The 14291-nt window shown below is 42.5% G+C and overlaps 1 long non-coding RNA gene across 4 annotated transcripts in view; it reads right to left on the bottom strand.

Annotated features, from left to right (window-relative positions):
* The window catches only part of LOC103348112 (uncharacterized), a 209379-nt gene that overhangs the window by 62995 nt on the left and 132093 nt on the right, over window positions 1-14291 (bottom strand). For 3 of the 4 annotated variants that reach the window (XR_011389296.1, XR_011389294.1, XR_011389295.1), the window contains exon 4: window positions 11131-11209. This is a non-coding gene — a long non-coding RNA (uncharacterized lncRNA). Of the gene's footprint in view, window positions 1-9440; window positions 9570-11130; window positions 11210-14291 lie in introns of all 4 variants that reach the window. The other variant, XR_011389297.1, reaches the window with a different exon arrangement.

Below are 14291 nucleotides of genomic sequence, written 5' to 3' on the forward strand. Positions count from 1 at the left end.
CTCACCATTATCAAAATCCTGCCCCAGAGTATTTATCATCAGTGGAGTACTTTGACCCATTGTCATCCAAAGTCCTTGGTTTATATGAGTTCACTCTTGACAACTGAAACAGATTTTAACAAATGTACAGTAATATATCTACTGTGATAACATCATACAGAGTAATGTCACTGCCCTGAAAAATCCTCTGTGCTCTGCCTATTTATCCCTTCTCTTTCTTTCACTCCCTAGCAGCCACTTATCTTTTTATTTATTTTTAAATATTTGTTTACTTATTTATGTGTGTGTGTGTGAGAGAGAGAGAGAGAGTGAGTGAGAGAGGGTGAGAGGGTGAGAGGGAGAGAGGGCTAAGTCAGGAGCTGGGCACACAATCCAGGTCTCACATGTGGGTGGCAAAAATTTAAGTACTTGAGCTATTGCCTGATGCCTCCTAGAGTGGATATTAGTGGAAAGCCAGAATTGGGTGGCAAGTCAGGACTCAAACTCAGGCTTAATTGCTAGGTCAAACACCCACCCAACTTTTCCTTGTCTCCATAGTTGTGGTTTTATGAGAATGTCATAAAAGTTGGAAAAATATAGCATGTAGCCTTTTCAGAATGGCCATTTTTACTTATTAATATGCATTTAAATTTTCTCCATATCTTTTTATGGTTTGATAGCTCATTTCTTCTTAGTGCTGAAATACATTCCATTGTTTGGGTGTACTACAGTTTATTTTTCCACACATCAACATTATGGTTGCTTCCAAGTTCTGACAATTATTAATTAAGCCACTACTAGCATTTGTGTGTAGGTTTTTGTATGGACATAAGTTTTCAACCCATTTAAATGAATACTAAGGAGAGTTACTGTTGGATTCTAAGGTCCGACTGTGTTTAGTTTTGTGATAATGTGCTTAACTGTCTTGCAAAGTGTCTGTATCATTTTTTTACATCCACCAGCAATGAGAACTTCCCATCCTCACCAGCATTTGCTATTTTTTAAAAAAGATTTATTTTATTTATTTGAAAGAGTTACAGAGAGAGGTAGAGACACAGAAAGAGGTCTTCCATCTACTGGTTCACTCCCCAGATGGCTGCAACGGCCATCTGGATCTCCTACATGGGTGCAGGGGCCCAAGGACTTGGGCTTTCTTCTACTGCTAACTCAGGCCATAGCAGAGAGCTGGATTGGAAGAGGAGCAGCTGGGACTAGAACCAGCGCCCATATGGGATGCCAGCACCTCAGGCCAGGGCTTTAACCCGCTGTGCCACAGCACCAGCCCCTCATTTGCTATTTTTAATATAAGAAAATATAATTTCCTAGATGGAGGAATAGTGAGGGCGCGCACCGATAGTCCGGGAAAATTTAGTTTAATAAAAGGGGAGTTACGGTAGCCTCAGAAAAAAGAACCAGGAAAATATTGCAGACAAAACTCTTCTGGATCCAGTGGGCGTGAATCGGAGGACCTACTGGGAGAACAAGGTCGCCCACCGCGCGCGAAAGCCGAGCTGCAGGACCGAGCCACGGGACTGAGCCACGGAAGCCGAGCCGCGGGACTGAGCTGCGCAAGCGCAGGGTCTGCGCGCAAGTGCTCGAAGGGGAGTGCAACAGCGGGGAGACTTGGGACGTCCAGGGCTCCGAGTCCACACATCGGCGCTGGAAGGGGAGCAGACCTGCGTGGAGAGCGTGGGAGCCCACAGTTCGGGACACCAGCGGCAGACTCAACACACCAGCGCTGGAACGCGAGGTGAGCCGAACCTCAATAACCCGAGACACCGGCAGGCAAGCGGAGAGAGGAGACTAGAGGGAACGACCCCCGGGGCGGGGGGGACTTCACCAAGCTAACTGGAAGAGAGAGAGAGGGAAAAAAAAAAAAGGTGACTGGTACGGACACGGGTTTCTCTCTCTCCGCTCACCTCTCAAGGGCGAGCAAGACAAAGAGCAGGCGCCATCTTGGACATACGTCATAAGCAGAGCAACCTCAGGTCTGCACCGGCCCTGAGCCTAGCAGTAAAACCTGACTCTGGGTGGGGCGAATTAACAGGAGATTAGGACCTAGTAAATTTATGGTGCTACTGAACTGAGACTGTGAAAAAAGAGACGGTGGGGGAGAGAACTCACGGAATTCACGTGAGCACTCTCCAGAGACGCTACAATTCCGTAACTTTGGCAACCCAGTGGGAGACTGAAGGAGAATTTGAGCCCACTCTAAGGGCCGAACAGATTCCCTGTGTGGTCCTTGGGAAAGAGCTTCTGATCTCTGGCTCCTGTGGGTATATCATTTGCCTGCTAACTACCTCCAACTTCGTTCAGCTGTGCAGAATAACTTCCCTTTTGAATCAAAAAAAAAGAGAGAGAGAGAGAGAGAGGTTTACCACGCCTAACCTGGGAGTGTCACCTTTGGCACACCAAACAGAGCTCTCAGGCCACACCCATCTCAAGCCCTAAGGCTCCATCAAAAACAGATAGTCCACTTAATCTAGAGTCATAGTATAACAAGAAAAAGCACCACAGTGAAGAAACCAAATATCTCCAATATGACAAATAACAAACGCAAAAACCAAGGTAATAAAAACAAGGAAGTCACCATGAAGCCCTCAAATGAAAAAGACACCCCAATTCAAGATTATGAGGATGATGACATAGAAGAAATGCAAGAAGCAGATCTCAAAAAATTGATAAGAACATTAAGAAGTTCTCAAAAACAAATTCTTGAACTACAGAAATCCTTAATGGACAAGATAGAAAATCTCTCTCGTGAAAATGAAATATTAAGGAGGAATCAAAATGAAACGAAACAACTAGTACAACAGGAAACTGGGATAGTGACTGAAGTGAAGAATTCAATAGATCAAATGAAAAACACAATAGAGAGCCTTACAAACAGAATGGGAGAAGCAGAAGAGAGAATATCGGACTTAGAAGACAGAGAACAGGAAAGGATACAGTCAGACCAAAGAAAAGACGAGGAAATTAGAAATCTGAAACATATTGTCGGGAATCTTCAGGATACTATTAAAAAACCCAACATTCGGGTTCTAGGAGTTCCTGAAGGCATGGAGAGGGAGAAAGGATTAGAAGGCCTTTTTAGTGAGATATTAGCAGAAAATTTCCCAGGTTTGGAGAAGGACAGAGAAATCCTAGTACAGGAAGCTCACAGAACCCCTAATAAACACGACCAAAAGAGACCCTCACCACGACACGTTGTAATTAAACTCTCCACAGTGAAACATAAAGAAAAGATCCTAAAATGTGCAAGAGAGAAACGTCAGATTACTCTCAGAGGATCTCCAATCAGACTCACAGCTGACTTCTCATCAGAAACTCTACAAGCTAGGAGGGAATGGCGAGATATAGCCCAGGTACTAAGAGAGAACAACTGCCAGCCCAGAATATTATATCCTGCAAAGCTATTATTTGTGAATGAAGGTGAAATAAAGACTTTTCATAACAAACAGAAATTGAAAGAATTTGTTGCCACTCGTCCAGCCCTGCAAAAGATGCTTAAAGATGTGTTACACACAGAAACAAAGAAACATGGTCATCAATATGAAAGAAGGTAAAGGAAGGAAACCAAGGAAGGAAAGCTCACAGCAAAAGATCACAGGGAATTCAAAGCATATATTAGAACTTATCTTTGGCAAATGGCAGGGCAAAGTTACCACTTATCATTAGTCACATTGAACGTGAATGGCCTGAACTGTCCAGTTAAAAGACACCGTTTGGCTGATTGGGTTAAAAAACAAAAGCCATCTATTTGCTGCTTACAAGAAACACATCTTTCCAACAAAGATCCATACAGACTGAAAGTGAAAGGCTGGAAAAAGATATACCATGCCAACAGAAATGAAAAAAGAGCAGGCGTAGCCATCTTAATATCAGACACCATAAACTTTACCACAAAAACCGTTAAGAGAGACAAAGAGGGACACTACATAATGATTAAGGGATCAATTCAACAGGAAGATATAACAATTATCAATGTATATGCACCTAACTACAGGGCACCGGTTTATCTAAAAGATTTGTTAACGGACTTAAAGGGAGACTTAGACCCCAATACAATAGTACTGGGGGACTTCAATACTCCACTCTCAGAAATAGACAGATCAATAGGACAGAAGATCAACAAGGATACAGTAGATTTAAACGACACTATAGCCCAAATGGATCTAACAGATATATACAGAACTTTCAATCCTACAGCTAAAGATTATACATTCTTCTCAGCAGTACATGGAACCTTCTCTAGGATTGACCACATACTAGGCCATAAAGCAAGTCTCAGCAAATTCAAAAGAATTAGAATCATACCATGCAGCTTCTCAGACCATAAAGGAATGAAGTTGGAAATGAACAACTCAGGAATCCCTAGAGCATACGCAAACACATGGAGATTGAACAACATGCTCCTGAATGAACAATGGGTCATAGAAGAAATCAAAAGAGAAATCAAAAACTTTCTGGAAGTAAATGAGGATAACAGCACAACATACCAAAACTTATGGGACGCAGCAAAAGCAGTGTTAAGAGGAAAGTTTATATCAATAGGTGCCTACATCAAGAAATTGGAAAGGCACCAAATAGATGAGCTTTCTATTCACCTCAAGGATCTAGAAAACCTACAGCAAACCAGACCCAAATCTAGTAGGAGAAGAGAAATAATTAAAATCAGAGAAGAAATCAACAGGATTGAATCAAGAAAAACATTACAAAAAATCAGCCAAACGAGGAGCTGGTTTTTTGAAAAAATAAACAAAATTGACACCCCATTGGCCCAACTAACTAAAAAAAGAAGAGAAAAGACCCAACTCAATAAAATCAGAGATGAAAAAGGAAATGTAACAACAGACACCACAGAAATAAAAAGAATCATCAGAAATTACTACAAGGACTTGTATGCCATCAAACAGGGAAACCTATCAGAAATGGATAGATTCCTGGACACATGCAACCTACCTAAATTGAACCAGGAAGACATCGAAAACCTAAACAGACCCATAACTGAGACAGAAATTGAAACAGTAATAAAGGCCCTCCCAACAAAGAAAAGCCCAGGACCAGATGGATTCACTGCTGAATTCTACCAGACATTTAAAGAAGAACTAATTCCAATTCTTCTGAAACTATTCAGAACAATTGAAGAAGAGGGAATCCTCCCAAATTCTTTCTACGAAGCCAGCATCACCTTAATTCCTAAGCCGGGAAAAGATGCAGCATTGAAAGAGAATTACAGACCAATATCCCTGATGAACATAGATGCAAAAATCCTCAATAAAATTCTCGCCAATAGAATGCAACAACACATCAGAAAGATCATCCACCCAGACCAAGTGGGATTTATCCCAGGTATGCAGGGATGGTTTAATGTGCGCAAGACAATCAATGTGATACGCCACATTAACAGACTGCAGAAGAAAAACCATATGATTATCTCAATAGATGCCGAGAAAGCATTTGATAAAATACAACACCCGTTCATGATGAAAACTCTAAGCAAACTGGGTTTGGAAGGAACATTCCTCAATACAATCAAAGCAATCTATGAAAAACCCACGGCCAACATCCTATTGAATGGGGAAAAGTTGGAATCATTTCCACTGAGATCTGGTACCAGACAGGGATGCCCACTCTCACCACTGCTATTCAATATAGTTCTGGAGGTTCTAGCCAGAGCTATTAGGCAAGAAAAAGAAATTAAAGGGATACAAATTGGGAAGGAAGAACTCAAACTATCCCTCTTTGCAGATGACATGATTCTTTATTTAGGGGACCCAAAGAACTCTACCAAGAGACTATTGGAACTCATAGAAGAGTTTGGCAAAGTAGCAGGGTATAAAATCAATGCACAAAAATCAACAGCCTTTGTATACACAGACAATGCCATGGCTGAGGAAGAACTTCTAAGATCAATCCCATTCACAATAGCTACAAAAACAATCAAATACCTTGGAATAAACTTGACCAAGGACGTTAAAGATCTCTATGATGAAAATTACAAAACCTTAAAGAAAGAAATAGAAGAGGATACCAAGAAATGGAAAAATCTTCCATGCTCATGATTTGGAAGAATCAATATCATCAAAATGTCCATTCTCCCAAAAGCAATTTATAGATTCAATGCAATACCAATCAAGATACCGAAGACCTTCTTCTCAGATCTGGAAAAATTGGTGCTGAAATTTATATGGAGGCACAAGAGACCTCGAATAGCTAAAGCAATCTTGTACAACAAAAACAAAGCCGGAGGCATCACAATACCAGATTTCAGGACATACTACAGGGCAGTTGTAATCAAAACAGCATGGTACTGGTACAGAAACAGATGGATAGACCAATGGAACAGAATTGAAATACCAGAAATCAACCCAAACATCTACAGCCAACTTATATTTGATCAAGGATCTAAAACTAATTCCTGGAGCAAGGACAGTCTATTCAATAAATGGTGCTGGGAAAATTGGATTTCCACGTGCAGAATCATGAAGCAAGACCCCTACCTTACACCTTACACAAAAATCCACTCAACATGGATTAAAGACCTAAATCTACGACCTGACACCATCAAGTTACTAGAGAACATTGGAGAAACCCTTCAAGATATTGGCACAGGCAAAGAGTTTCTGGAAAAGACCCGGGAGGCACAGGCAGTCAAAGCCAAAATTAACTATTGGGATTGCATCAAATTGAGAAGTTTCTGTACTGCAAAAGAAACAGTCAGGAGAGTGAAGAGACAACCGTCAGAATGGGAAAAAATATTTGCAAACTATGCAACAGATAAAGGGTTAATAACCAGAATCTACAAGGAGATCAAGAAACTCCACAAAAACAAAACCAACAACCCAATTAAGAGATGGGCCAAGGACCTCAATAGACATTTTTCCAAAGAGGAAATCCAAATGGCCAACAGGCACATGAAAAAATGTTCAAGGTCATTAGCAATCAGAGAAATGCAAATCAAAACCACAATGAGGTTCCACCTCACCCCGGTTAGAATGGCTCACATGCGGAAATCTACCAACAACAGATGCTGGCGAGGATGTGGGGAAAAAGGGACACTAACCCACTGTTGGTGGGAATGCAAACTGGTCAAGCCACTATGGAAGTCAGTCTGGAGATTCCTCAGAAACCTGAAGATAACCCTACCGTTCGACCCAGCCATCCCACTCCTTGGAATTTACCCAAAGGAATTTAAATTGACAAACAAAAAAGCGGTCTGCACCCTAATGTTTATTGCAGCACAATTCACAATAGCTAAGACCTGGAACCAACCTAAATGCCCATCAACGGTAGACTGGATAAAGAAATTATGGGATATGTACTCTTTAGAATACTATACCGCAGTAAGAAACAACGAAATCCAGTCATTTGCAACAAAATGGAGGAATCTGGAACACATCATGCTGAGTGAAATAAGCCAGTCCCAAAGGGACAAATACCATATGTTCTCCCTGATCGGTGACAACTGACTGAACACCAAGAGGGAAACCTGTTGAAGTGGAATGGACACTATGGGAAACGGTGACTTGATCAGCATAGTCCTGACTGTTAATGAACAACTTAATACATTATCCCTCTTAGTAGTTTTTTTGTCTGTTCTACTTAATATGACTGGTTTAATTCTGTAATTCATACACAGTTATTCTTAAGTGTTGAAATTTAACTGAAATGTGATCCCTGTTAAACATAAGAGTAGGAATAAGAGAGGGAAGAGATATATAATTTGGGACATGCTCAAGCTGACTTGCCCCAAATGGTAGAGTTAGAAACATACCAGGGGACTCCAATTTAATCCCATCAAGGTGGCATGTACCAATGCCATCTCACTAGTCCAAGTGATCAATTTCAGTTCGCAATTGATCATAATGAAAGGACTAAGAGTCAAAGGGAGCACATAAGCAAGTCTAGTACCTGCTAACACTAACCGATAGAATAAATAAAGGGGAGAGTGATCCAACATGGGAAGTGAGATACTCAGCAGACTCATAGAATGGCAGATGTCCTAAATAGCACTCTGGCCTCAGAATCAGCAATAAAGGCATTCCGATCTGGCTGAAAAGCCCATGAGAATATTTCAGGCATGGAAAGCCAAGACACTCTGGCAAAAGATCTCTGCGAGTGAGATCTCAGTGGAAAGAACAGGTCTTCAAAGAAGGAGGTACCTTTCTCTGAAGGGAGGAGAGAACCTCCACTTTGACTATGACCTTGTCTAAACAAGATAAGAGTCGGAGAACTCAGAGGGCTTCCATAGCCTTGGAAACTCATGACTGGAGCATAGGGAGATTACTGATGCCATAGACAGGAGTGCCAATTGGTAAAGTCAACAACAGGAGTCACTGTGCACTTACTCCTCATGTAGGATCTCTGTCCTTAATGTGCTGTGCATTGAGATTTAATGCTATAACGAGTACTCAAATAATATATTTCACTTCGTGTTTCTATGGGGGTGCAAACTGTTGAAATCTTTACTTAATGCATACTAAACTGATCCTCTGTAAAAAAAAAAAAAAAAAAAAAGAAAAGAAATGAAAAGAAACTATCAACTCCCAACTTGACTCTCACTGGGATTAAACATGACAATAGGTCTGATCTGATTTCATCATCATTAAAAAAAAATCATCTATTATTTTTCACTTTATGTTTCTGTGTGGGAGCAAACTGTTGAAATCCTTACTTAATGTATACTAAGCTGATCTTCTGTATATTAAGATAATCGAAAATGAATCTTGATGTGAATGGAAGGGGAGAGGGAGTGGGAAAGGGGAGATTTGTGGGTGGGAGGGACGGTATGGGGGGGGAAGCCATAGTAATCCATTATTCGTACTTTGGAAACGTATATTCATTAAATAAAAGTTAAAAAAAATAAAAAATAAAAAAAAATAAAATAAAAATAAAAAACACAACAAATTAGCATGGAGACTGAACAACATGCTCCTGAATGAAAAAAAAAAAAAAAAAAGAAAATATAATTTCCTGCTGTTATAAATGATAGCATACCATAAAGATTCCTTTTTAAAACTTGAGTATTCTCTAGAGATCACTTCTTAGTAATATGCAGATATTACTCATTCCTTTTTACAGCTGCAAAGTATTGTACTGTGTTGATGTGCTATGGTCTTATTTAATCTGCTCCATTGGTGGACCTTTAAGTTGCTTTCAGTATTTGCTAGTAGAAATCATGCTGCAGTGAATTCCTTATGCATCTATCTCTTTCCATTTTTGCCAGCAAATCTTTGTGGTAGAATCTTCAAAGTAGGTTTGCTATCTATGTGTTTGTCAGCAGAGTTTGTTGTCAAACTTCTGAATTTTCCCCAGTCTATGAAAGAATTAATAACTCAGTGAAACTTTAAATTGCATGTCTCTTTTAACAAATGCAGTTGAAACTTTTTTCTTGTACTTAAGGGCAATATGCATTACTTTAAAAATAATTTATTTATTTATTTGAGTTGCCTAAATACCTGCACCAACCAAAGCTGAACCAAGTGAAGCCAGGAATTTGGAATTCATTCTGGGTCTCCCCTATGGGTGGCAGGGCCTCAATGCTTGAGTCAACATCACTTCCTCCCAGGGTGTGCATTATCAGAAAGCTGGAATTGGGAGTAGAACTGGGATTCACACAGGCACTCTGATATACAATGCAGGCATCTTAAAAAAGTGTTTTAATCACTGTGCCAAATGCCCAACCCAGCCATATGCATTTCTTTTGAGCTTTGTTGATTTTTCTAGTCCTTCAGCTTCTCTTCTAAATCCTCATAAAATACACAAAGGTACCTCAAAAAGTTTGTGAAAAATGGAATTAAAAGGTGTGCTTATTTTTGGTGCAAAATAGATGCATAGTTTTAAAATAATATGCATTCTCCATGAACTTTTTGAATACTCTCCTGGATAATATTCATAGTTTATTTTGAACTATAGTCAATCAGCCATTCTGTGGAACACCAGAACATATTTCTTCTATGTACTTGTGTTTTAGGACCCATCATCCAACAACCATCTGTCCCCAACTCCATTCCCCCAGCTCAACTCAGTCTTTAGCAGTAATTATTTTATATATTCTTTTGTTTCCACAGAGAAATGTGCAGTATTTGTCTTTTTGTGCCTTGTTTTACTTAATATAAGTTCTTACATTTTCATAATTTTGCTGTTAATGACATGACTTCATTCCTTATGGCTGAATAATAATTCACTGTGTATGTATACCATATATTCTTTATCCCTTCATTTGCCAATGGTCATCTAGGTTTATTTCATATCTTGACTATTGTGACTAGTGTGGGAATAAACAGGAGAGTGCAGTTATTTTCTATAACATGCTGATTTCATTTACTTTGGAAATATATCCAGAAGTGATATATATATGTGGTAGATCACAGGATTAGATGGTAGATTTGATTTTAGTTTTTGGGGGAACTTCTACACTGTTCTCCATAATGATTGAATTAATTTACATTGCCATTAACAGTATTTAATGTCCTTACCAGCAAGTGTTATTTCTTGTCTTTTGATAATAGTCATTCCAACCAAAGACAGTTGATGTTTCATTGTGGTTTTGATTCACATTTACTTGATGACTAATGACATTGAACATTTTTTCATGTATTTATTGGTCATCTGTATTTCTTATTTTGGGAATATCTTCTCTTTTTTTCTAACAAAGCACATTGCTTTTTTTGTAGTCAAATAAAGACATATGGAAGGGAATGCTTAGCTGAGGGAACAGAATGAGAAAAGGCATTGAAAGTGGGAGGTACACTATGTGAGGCAGAAAGAGGCAAGGGATAAGAGGTAAAGAGTAGAAAAAATTTTAAGAAGGGGATCTTCTCTTCTCTGCACTTTTATAGGCAAATCTAAGAATGACAGTGCCAGCAAGAAGTGTCTTGAATGGCATAGAGAAGAGACGATGGCAAGTAGGTCAAAGTAGAGAAGCACTCAAAATAAACAGCTGACTTTCTTGACAGTTTGGTGGAATGACATGGATCACATTTAATCTGATATCAGAAAAATAATGTGACATTTCTATCAATGGGAGTTTGTGGAGTAAATATACCTGCTCTACTTTTTGCACTTGTATATTACTAAAAGCCAGAAATTATTCATACAAATTTTCATACATTCTTTTTTTATTCTTATGCTCATAAACTCTCTTACCATGAATTCTCTGGATGGGGTTTCAGGAGTCTAGTTTCATGTGTTAAGGAGGATACATTGTAGTAATGGGTTCAGACACCTGCACAAAGGAAAGGGTAGCATTTAGAGATGATTTATGAAGAACCGTAAATGCCCTTAAGAAAATACAATTGACTCTCAACTGAAGAAAGCTCAGTATGTCTGAGGTAGATTGTAGTCACTAGGGCACAGAGCTAGACTATATTTTGAAGACCCTCTTGCCGTTAGACATGAACATTTGAGTTAATTCCAGCCAAGGACCTGGATAAGATCACTTGTCCATTTGTCGCTCCCCCTCTTCGTGGAGGAACGACACAGGACCCTGCGCTGTTCTTTTGTCTGCTCGGCCCTCCCCGGGTTTGCTGCTGGTTCTTCCCGGGTTGGCTACCATCCCTTCCACCTCCGTGGAAGGGCAGTTCCCCCTGGCCACATTCCCCACTTCCGTGGGGGAGCGGCACACCGCCGGCTGGCTCTCTCGGGGGCTGCACGGGTGTTCCCCTAAGATGTTCCCCTTAGATGTTCCTGGTGAATGCCGTCTCTCTCCTCCTTTATAGTCCTCCTCTGCCAATCCCAACTCGGCTGCCCACACGCCGAGTACGCTGCTCTCCTCCAATCAGTAGCAAGTCCTACAGTTTATTGGTTGAACTGGAGGCAGCTGTGCGGAAGCTGTTTACTTCTCTCCCAGCGCCATATTGTGGGAGAGCAGATGCATAGAATAAGTCTTAATTCTAGTAACTCAGTCCAGTCCGGGCTGCTCCCCACAGATCCCCCTTTCTTTTTATTTTTGGCATTGATACGCGCCTGTCTTCGGTGTCCCGCGGCACACACTCTGCTCTACTTGCTAGAGTTGCCACAGGTTCTTACAAGTCCTATCAATCAGGCAAACTGAATCCGGGTCCTCTCTTCGCCATGTTGTGAGGAGGTTTTTAGGCGCTGATGCGTGCCTGTGTTCGGTGACCTGCAGCTCATACTTTGGTCGAGCCGCCTGCTGGCGCTTACCGCCTTACTAATCAGGCAGACCGAATCCAAGCTTTCTCATTGCCATGTTGTGGGGTGACTTATTAGTGTTGATAACGTGCCTGTCTTCGGTGACCTGCGGCGCATAAGCTGCTAGCCGCCCGCAGGTGCTCACCGTCTCACTTAATCAGGCAGACTGAATCCAAGCTCTCACATTGCAGTGTTGTGGGGAGGCCTTATTGATGTTAATTCGTGCCTGTCTTCGGTGACCTGCGGCGCACAAGCTGCTAGCCGCCGCAGGTGCTCACCGCCTCCCTAATCAGGCAGACCGAATCCAAGCTTTCTCATTGCCATGTTGAGGGGAGGCCTTTCTATTTCTCTATTTCTCTATCTCCGGGCATTCCTATTTCTCCCATTTTACTTCTGTCTGCCAACATTCCTATTTCTCTCATTCCACTTCCAAACTTCTGTTTCTCTTATCCCTGCGGCTTCCCGGCGGCGCTCGCCCCGAGGCTGCTTCTCAGCACCTCGCCCCGTGGCAGCTTCACGGCTCTGCGCGGCTTCCCGGCGCCTCGCCCCACCGGCGGGCTCCCGGCTCTGCACAGCTCGGCTTCGCGCGCACGCTCCGCGGTCTCCACGCACTTCGCGCCCGCACCACGGCCTCGCGCCAGCCCCGCGTTCCCTATCTATTCATGCCCCGTGCTCTCTCTGCACGCGGCGGCTTCCGCGAATGTTTCCGCCACCACCGGCATTCAGTCCAAGTTCCCCGGACTAACCTGGCGAATTTCAACCTGGCGGCCCACGTCTCTGCCTCTGGTTCCAAATCTTCGCCTCTTGCTCCCCGGGGTGACTTGAAGAATTTCAAGGTGGCTTATGTTTCCGCCTTGGCCTGCACTCGCGGCTTCATCCTCCCTAACATTTTTCTCTACCCGGTATGTTTCCTTAAATTTTCTTCCAACAATATTCCTCTCTTTTCTCCTGGCTTCTCCCCACAGTCCGTATCCGAGTCCAAGCCTCCTCCAGGTTTCACTTTCGCTTTCAATCTCCTAGCTTCCCCGCCATAGTCCGCATCCAAGTCTATGAAAGCTTTCACTTTCGCTTTCAATCCTAACTTCTTTCCCACAGTCCATATCCGAGTCTATGCCTAGGCTTTCAATAGCTTCTTCCGGCACCTAGGCTCTTTGCTAGTCTCTCTCTCCGGTATTTTCCCAGTTCTTCCCGTTTCTTCCCTCCTAAGTTTCCTATCCGTCCTAGGTTTCCTATCCGAGTCACGGCACCATTATGTCGCTCCCCCTCTTCGTGGAGGAACGACACTAAGCCCTGCCTAGGCTTCATATCCGAGTCACGGCACCATTATGTCGCTCCCCCTCTTCGTGGAGGAACGACACAGGACCCTGCGCTGTTCTTTTGTCTGCTCGGCCCTCCCCGGGTTTGCTGCTGGTTCTTCCCGGGTTGGCTACCATCCCTTCCACCTCCGTGGAAGGGCAGTTCCCCCTGGCCACATTCCCCACTTCCGCAGGGGAGCGGCACACCGCCGGCCGGCTCTCTCGGGGGCTGCACAGGTGTTCCCCTAAGATGTTCCCCTTAGATGTTCCTGGTGAATGCCGTCTCTCTCCTCCTTTATAGTCCTCCTCTGCCAATCCCAACTCGGCTGCCCACACGCCGAGTACGCTGCTCTCCTCCAATCAGTAGCAAGTCCTACAGTTTATTGGTTGAACTGGAGGCAGCTGTGCGGAAGCTGTTTACTTCTCTCCCAGCGCCATATTGTGGGAGAGCAGATGCATAGAATAAGTCTTAATTCTAGTAACTCAGTCCAGTCCGGGCTGCTCCCCACATCCATTCTTTTTTTTAAAAAGATTTATTTGTTTATTTGAAAATCAGAGTCACAGAGGGGGAGAGAGAGAGACAGAGATCTTCCATTCACGATTCATTCTGCAGATGGCCACAACTGCTAGGGCTGCGCCAGGCTGAAACCAGGAGCCAGAAGTTTCATCCAGATCTCCCATGTGGGTAACAGGAGCCCAAATACCTAGGCCACCTTCCGCTTCTTTCTCAGACCACTGGCAGAGATCTGGAGAGGAAATGGAGCAGCTGGGACATGAACTGGTGCTCAATTGGGATGCTGACATTGCAGGCGGCGCTTTACCTGCTATGCCATAACACCGACTCCCATTTGTCCATTTTTA

This window comes from Oryctolagus cuniculus, chromosome 6 (genome assembly GCF_964237555.1).
Source record: "Oryctolagus cuniculus chromosome 6, mOryCun1.1, whole genome shotgun sequence".
Taxonomy (NCBI): domain Eukaryota; kingdom Metazoa; phylum Chordata; class Mammalia; order Lagomorpha; family Leporidae; genus Oryctolagus; species Oryctolagus cuniculus.